We start from the raw sequence: 7,609 nt of genomic DNA, 5'->3' as shown, positions 1-7,609 counted from the left end.
TACGAATTTTTAAAAAACTTTTATGTGAGCACTTTGAAAAAAAACATAAAATAATCACTTAAACATATTTGCATATGCATTGGAAACAACAACATAAAATAGGCAATTAAAAGTCACTCTAGGGTAGAGACCTGCTAGCTCAGTGATCACGTCGAGAAGCCAAGCGGGTGCGGCCAGAGGGCGCAGCTGCCGAGGACCGGGTCTTCCATTTATGGTAAACATTAGTAGTAGAATATTAAACACTTTAATACGCAACGATTCCGCCTTGTCCAAAAAATAAACATATAAAAAATACTAGAAAACACACAGTTGAGCAGGAGACTGATAAAAAATTGAGATGTAAAAACGGACTCTCCTCTCCTGCACAATTAAATTTTGCCCAGACCAAGACGATGTCAATATTCTACATCTCGATCTGAAATTAAGTAGTGGCCGTTTTCAAGTACCTTCACACCGCCCGCGCAAACATAGATTTTGTCCCATAGGGCTGACGCGGCATCTTTTTAATTCTAACTGTATAATTTTTAAATTTTAATGAGCAAATGTCTATGACATTTGCTCTTGGAACGAAATTCTTCTCTACACAGTTTTCATAAGCACTCATGCCAAAACTTTCCTTTACATAATGTGTAGTCAACCCTTTGCAGAGTTTTCGACATCTTTATTGTGCATTGGCACAAAGTCACCTTCAAACATACAAGCAAACAATAGGAAATCAAGTCGCTCCTGGTCTCGGATTTGAAAATAATAGCTTATTCGGGGCCTGGTGCTTCACAAGCTCTGGGTAAATAGACTTGTCCCAGTTGGTGTAGTCCATTTGAGAGCTAATATGCTCACCATTTTCCAAATCGTCTAATAAATTTCAGTTTTACTTTTAACAACAATGATATGTGTCCCAATAATATACTAGAACTTGTCCCCCCATCGTCCGTTGGAGCTTACAGATATTGCAATAAAATTACAATGAGTTTTTTGAAAATTTCCCAAATGGTACTGACAGTGGCAATGTTTTTATTCAAGATTACGCTTCTTTTTGCTATGTAAAAGGACCATATTGGACTCTGTGATCGTTAACAATGTATAATTCTGATCAACAGTGATTGGGGAACATTCTTTTGGGTCAGTTACAATGTCGCAACTACTCCTAGGGCTCACACTCTCACTCATCTTACCGAAAGCTGAATTTAAATGATCCTAAAGATTTCTTCTCTGCCTTGGTTTTTGCTTCAGAGCGTTCACTGGCAAATGTGTAAATAAACATCTTCATGTATGGCTTTTGACCAAACTGGAAGGTTATTTGGATCTGTGTGACTTCAAAACTATTGGACAGCATCCACCGCAAAATAGCGTGGTGTACAACAATTTTCCATTTCGGGTGAAGGCTGGCAATAAGTTTTTGTTATAAGAAGTCCAGTGCACACCTGCTTCCTCTACCAAAGAAATATCATAGGGAGTCAGTGAATCCCTTGGTACCGGTCAATTTATGCACGAGAAAAGAAAATCCTTTACTGTGTCATGCAGCTCCACTGGTATTTCACCATCAATTTTGAAAAATCATCTTTGCGGTTTATTCTCCTCAACAGTGGCAATATCAGGGAAACTTGGATCACAAGATCTGTCCAGCCATTAACAATAATCCTCACTCTTTTTACGCTTTCCCTTTCCCTAACGTTTTAAGCAAATTCATAGTCAGCAGTGATGCATTGACACTCATGAAGTGAATCCTAAAACTCTTTGATGGGTGGCAATTTTTCCTTACGTGGCCTCAAGTCGGAGTTGTAGTATTCTTAGGGATATGTTCCCTTACTCGTCAATAAAACATACACTTCATCATATGAAAAGCGCTGTTTAAGGACGGGGAAACTATTAATTAATGGACTTAAAGATTCGGGGGGAGAGGAACTATATGAGTCTAAAAACAGATTTTATTCAAGTACACATTACTTGTGGAAAAGGAAAGAAATGTCCTATTAAATCGGGGCCTTTGGCAGGCTTGTAAAGAAGCCACACTCAGTGTTTTACCGATTCAATGGATGGTGCTCACTAAATATATTACCCCTCTTTTATCTTTATGTTTCCACTCTTCATATTCTGCATGGTATTGTAAAAATCTAACACCAATGTTTAAATTTTCATTAGCCCTCTCAAAAATGCGTGTCCTCTTGTGTGTTACAGGATATTACCCCTTTAAAGAGATGAAATCTACTTTAGTAAACTCTGTCCCCTCCTTATTCCATTTACTGCCAAATCATCCAAAAATACCTTCCCAGCATCACCTCTCATGGGCTTAAGTCCCGCTATGAGGACTGCGTACTTGAATCTTTCTAGACCCGTATTGAAACCAAAGAGTGGTCTACCTCTACACCCCTTTAAACCTGTCTAATATTTTACACCCCCTTCCACCTTCTACCCCTTAAAAAAATTCGTTTCTAAGTTTGGTAACATTTTTAACTAAACTGTCTATAAATAAAACTATTGAACCGCTACCCATCTCATTGTAATTTTCTACTCTATTACAAATACTTCCCACCCACTCGGAAGAAAAACCCTAAAAATTACATAAGTCCGGATGGTTTATCTGCATCTCCATTTGGAGATAATTCTAGTGCACCTCTCCGAACTTCACATTTAAGAAATTTTTTTTTGGGCCATGGATGCTTTTATGCTGTCCCTACCTCTCCCGTCCCGAATCTGTTTTTTCAAGAAGGGCCCAAATCTTGCCCACATAGGAGTGGATTAAGTCAACTGGTTCCGTATGGATACAACTAATTGTAATAGCGCCCTAAAACACACCCAAAAATAATGAACATTACACAAGGCAGAATCAGTTAAATAGAGCTTTGGTAAAAACGGGGCGAGCATGCTCAACTTTTTCCTGCTTCCTACTCATCATGGTCACTTTGTCGAGTAGGCACTTTCTCAACCTTGCTTGCTGATAGCTCATAATCAAGCCATCCATAGTCTTTGTAGTTGCCGAGATCATGCCAAAAGGCACCTAAATCAAAGCTTAGGTTTGCTACACTGTTTGTGTTCACCCCAACATTAAAGTCCCCTCACGTTCACTTTACACGGAGGCCGTACATAAACTATCATGGAATTGAGTTGGCGGTGACAGAATAGCCGTCTCTATGTTGTCAATATAAGCCTCTGGTGTAGGTTGTACTGTTGGTATGTAAACCTAAAAAATAACAAAAACTTATTTGCCCATTGAAACAATTTCGATTTGATCCTGAAAAAATTATATGATTAGTACATAAATCTGAGACAAAGTGGTTGATGGGGCATGGTGATGGTATTCTACCACCTAAAGGTGGAAACATCATAAATTATTCCATATAAGGAACAAAGTGGCCTTTTGAGTATGGTGAGGGTATACTACCATGTAAAGATTTAAGAGTCAAAAATTCCCACTTAAATGAGGTTTTGCTGCCCCCTTTACGCTATATTTTTTCCATAGTCCCCCTTGAAATTACGAGTCTCAAATATACACTCACCGAGGGGGTCCTTGTGCTTGTAATAGTGTCCATTTGCGATGTCCCAAAGAAATCGATGAGAAGATTGTCAATACAACCAAAGTCATCGTTCTGGGGAGTGTGAAAAAAGAACAAGGGTTTGTTTTCCCTTGAAACATTTATGAAAATATCCTTAAGAAAATATATTAATACCCTGAAAAAAACATTAGAGTGAAAAAGAATATATTATTATTCTCAGGACAAGGGTCCTCAAACCCCCTCTCTCCGAGCCATTATTCCCTTTCAAGATTAAAATTCTACTAAAATGCTGGTAATACAGTTAGGTTTTATTGAAAATAACAAGGAGCAAAATTTCAAGTTACTCTTAGAAAGTACGATTGGTCAAAGAAAATATCTCTCGGTGAGTCTAAAAACATCTTATTTTCATAACCTAGAATTATTCTCTTAGGAATGCATTCACCACACCCAAAAACATTTATGTTCAACGTTAAAAACTGAATGAAAAGTCTTTTTCTTTGGAGAATCATCAAAGCCCCTAACATTTTCTTTAAAAGTCTGTAACTTTATCATTTAGCAGGGTTAGATACCCTAAAAAGGGGGATCCGACGCTCTATTATCCGGGTAAAAATATTATTACTTTTATCAGAATCTTGCCATGTTTAAGACCCCAGCATTCAAACATTAATATCTGTTCACGAAGACGCTGTTCACATAGTAAATAAGTCAGGAATACGAAGTGCTTAGGCTCCTGCTATTTTCGAAAAACATCAAAGAATATCAATAATTTGATTCACGACGAATTGGTATCTCTATCATACATAGGGGACGCAACTCCCTGTGCTTAGGGGGTGCAGGTCTCGGGGGTGTGGCAAATTCATCTTGCATTGGGTATACGTTCCGCCCGCTTTGCTGGGGGACTGCGAAAGGGCGACAATTTTGCCATGTATGGAGAGTACATTCTCAACGCTTTTCTTGGAACCTGCAGGTCTCGAATGCTCGTCTCCTGGCCTTGTGGGGTAGAGGTATCCCCATTCATCCTCGTTTTCTTTGCCTGAAGAGGCTATTGCTCAGAATTTTCCTGAGATAGACATTATATTTTTCTTTTTCATAAAATAAAAACAGTTAGAATACATCTTATCTTCATAAAAATATTTGATAATTTAAGAAAGTTGGAATTTAGTTTACATATAAAGGACATATATGGTTAAATAATGTTATTTTTATAGAAATGTGTGAGCATTTAAGAAGCCTGGAAGTTAGTTTTCAGATATAACTCACTCCCATTGCCCCCCACCCATCTCAACAGGCCCTTACGTAGGAAAAAATGTGGTAACGATATAATAATATGGGGGAAACATTAGCTAATCACGCATAATCCCTTTGCTCTAAGAGAGATTTAAACTTTAATAGGGATTAAAGGGGAGAGGGGTCTCCTCCACAACCTTAGTAAGGGGAGGGGCACCTCCCTGTGCTAATTCCTCTTTGAATGTTCGTTAAATATTTGAAAATAATAAAATATCAATTGGACAAGTATTTACAAGGAGACACATTTTCAATCGTATCCACGTTTTTTTACCCATATAATATTTTACGTTCAGTCTACCTTAGATATAGGACATTTTTACATAAATTTATAACACGAAGATACACTTTGCTTAGATAAACAATTTATCATACAATGCAAATATTGAAAGCGACCCTTTTTGGCAATTAAGTAACGCTCGGTCTATGCCCCATTTCCCAAATATATAATGACTAGTTAAGTTTGAGCTAGCTAGATTTTGAATGTAAAATTAGTAATCATAGGCTAATCTACTCTTCTCACGAATCAAAGATTTATTGTAGAAAAAGAACACATCAAATCAGAAAAAAGCATCTTTATTGTGAGCCGTCCATAATATCAAGGCATTCAAATTTAGCGGACAATACACCAGACAATGCTTGCGTTAAAAGCGACCCTTTTTGGCAATTGACTAGGATGAAATAACTTATGTTCACCCCCTCCCAAACAGATATTGACTCGTTAAATTGGAGCTAGCCATATTTAGAACATAAAAATAGGCCACCCTTTCTTGCGAATCAAAGATTTACTGTAGTAAAATAACCCATCAATTTGACCAGAAAGATATTTCTACTTGGATATCCTTGCCATGTTTAATCGTAGAAGAAAACCATATTGTATTTTAGGCTGGAATACGTAAATTTAACAGCGGATACGGGATTGAGTCTTACCTATTAATAGGTAGAGTTTAGTATAATTAATGCCTAGCTGAAATACACCCTACACACGAGGGATAGTAATCAACTTGGGGTTAAACACATCTGCCAGGTTAGCGGTAAAGTGATTTTTGGGCAGGGGAGATGAATTTCGTTATAAAAATTATATTATTTTATCAGCGACATGGCTTTTAATGAGGGAGGGGTTAGGGTTTTACTTGCTATTCCACATAGAGAGTCATCCTAGCTCTTATTTGAGTTTAATCTTGCCCCTATTTTTTAACAAGAGGAGGGGGTATCCTTAATATACACAGAGGCTTACCTCTTGGTATATTTGGGCCATATCCATTTTAGAAAATTGAGTTGCACTGCTCATCTCTAAGGTATAGAGCATCTCTCAGATTATCGTTGAGATGAATTATTGCATTCTGAATGGGGAAGACAATGTAAATCCAACCATATGCCAATGAAAAATTAAAGTGAAATGCATCATCCTTACGAGTAGGGATTTTTCTATTGATTGCAGGACACAAATCATTCATGCTACTCTTCGTATTTAAGGGTGAGATGTGGTTATATATCAGAATTAAATGATTTTATTCATTCCTCTTCCTCACCATATTCTAGCCAATCATTTTTCTAAATTTTATATATTATGTTTGATATTTCCTCAGGATATCATAAGTATTTTTGAGAATACAATCAACAAGAGCAGCTTCATACTTTTCATCGAATTTAATGGTGGGGGACAGGTTTGGCCAAAAATTGCTTGTTTTATGCAAACCATCGTATATGGGATCAAAGAAATTGGACATTAGGATGACATAAAAATCGTTAGGCATTGTGAACATCTTCAGTGGCGTTTCAAGAATCTAAATCAGAGCTGTATCCTAGCCAACGAAAAAGCAACTGTCTCTTACCCCAGTAAGTTCGACTCTTTAATATCTTTTCAGTCTGATATATTCCATTGTATTTAGCTTTTGGTAATTCATAGTCTTGAAAACAATCAAGAATATCTTCATCTTTCATATCACGTAGACAATATGTTACATGTTTAGTGTCTAGGACTTTTGAAACTTTAAAAAGCACAGTGGACAATAAAGAATTCCCCTTTTCGAAAATATTACTAGTTCGATTCATTCGAACTGTTTGACCATCATTGAATTTCTTCTTTTCACTTGCTTTTAATTTTAATATTGTTTAAGAACACTGTCAGTTGGATCATGGCCTTCCCAATGAACTTCCAGAGGACTTAGATTGGAAAAAAAATCAATGAAGATGCTGATTATAAATCAACAAGATTTTATCTAAATCTTGAAAAAAAACAGCAGTATTTTTCAATGTAGAACATCTCAAGATTAAAATTCGAATAGTTCTCATAAGTCGTTTAGCCAATGTCGTCTTTATTGGACTATTACTGTGATACAGTATAGTATTATATTTCAATTAAAACGATTTTTACATGTAGATTAACAAATTCAGTGCCTCAATGTTTTTGAATATTCATATAATAAACTTGTTCAAGTATGAATTCAAGAGCCTTAGCAGCTGCATCGCCTCTCCTTGACCGCAATTTATTGACAGATGCATAGCGACTAAAAACACTAATTACACTTAAAATATACTTTTATGGACTATTGTGACGTCACTGAGCTTCGTCATGACTCAAAAGATCTGCTTGCAATTTATACAATTGTTAAAAGACTTTAGTTTTTCGATAATTAATATTACAGACTATATGATTTCGATGAAGATTATAACTTGGTTCATTTTCTAAATGCTCTATCTCATTATCTTGGTTCAGGTTCTTGGTTCATTATCTTCAGTTCTTGGTTCATTATCTTCTTTTGAAATCCAGTGACTTGAACAACTGTGATGGGGGAGCTTAAACTAACAGCTTCACCAATATTATCATGGGC

This window comes from Artemia franciscana, chromosome 3 (genome assembly GCF_032884065.1).
Source record: "Artemia franciscana chromosome 3, ASM3288406v1, whole genome shotgun sequence".
NCBI classification, from domain to species: Eukaryota; Metazoa; Arthropoda; class Branchiopoda; order Anostraca; family Artemiidae; genus Artemia; species Artemia franciscana.
The sequence above is the reverse complement of the archived record's forward strand: the minus strand, read 5'-3'. Positions refer to the sequence as shown.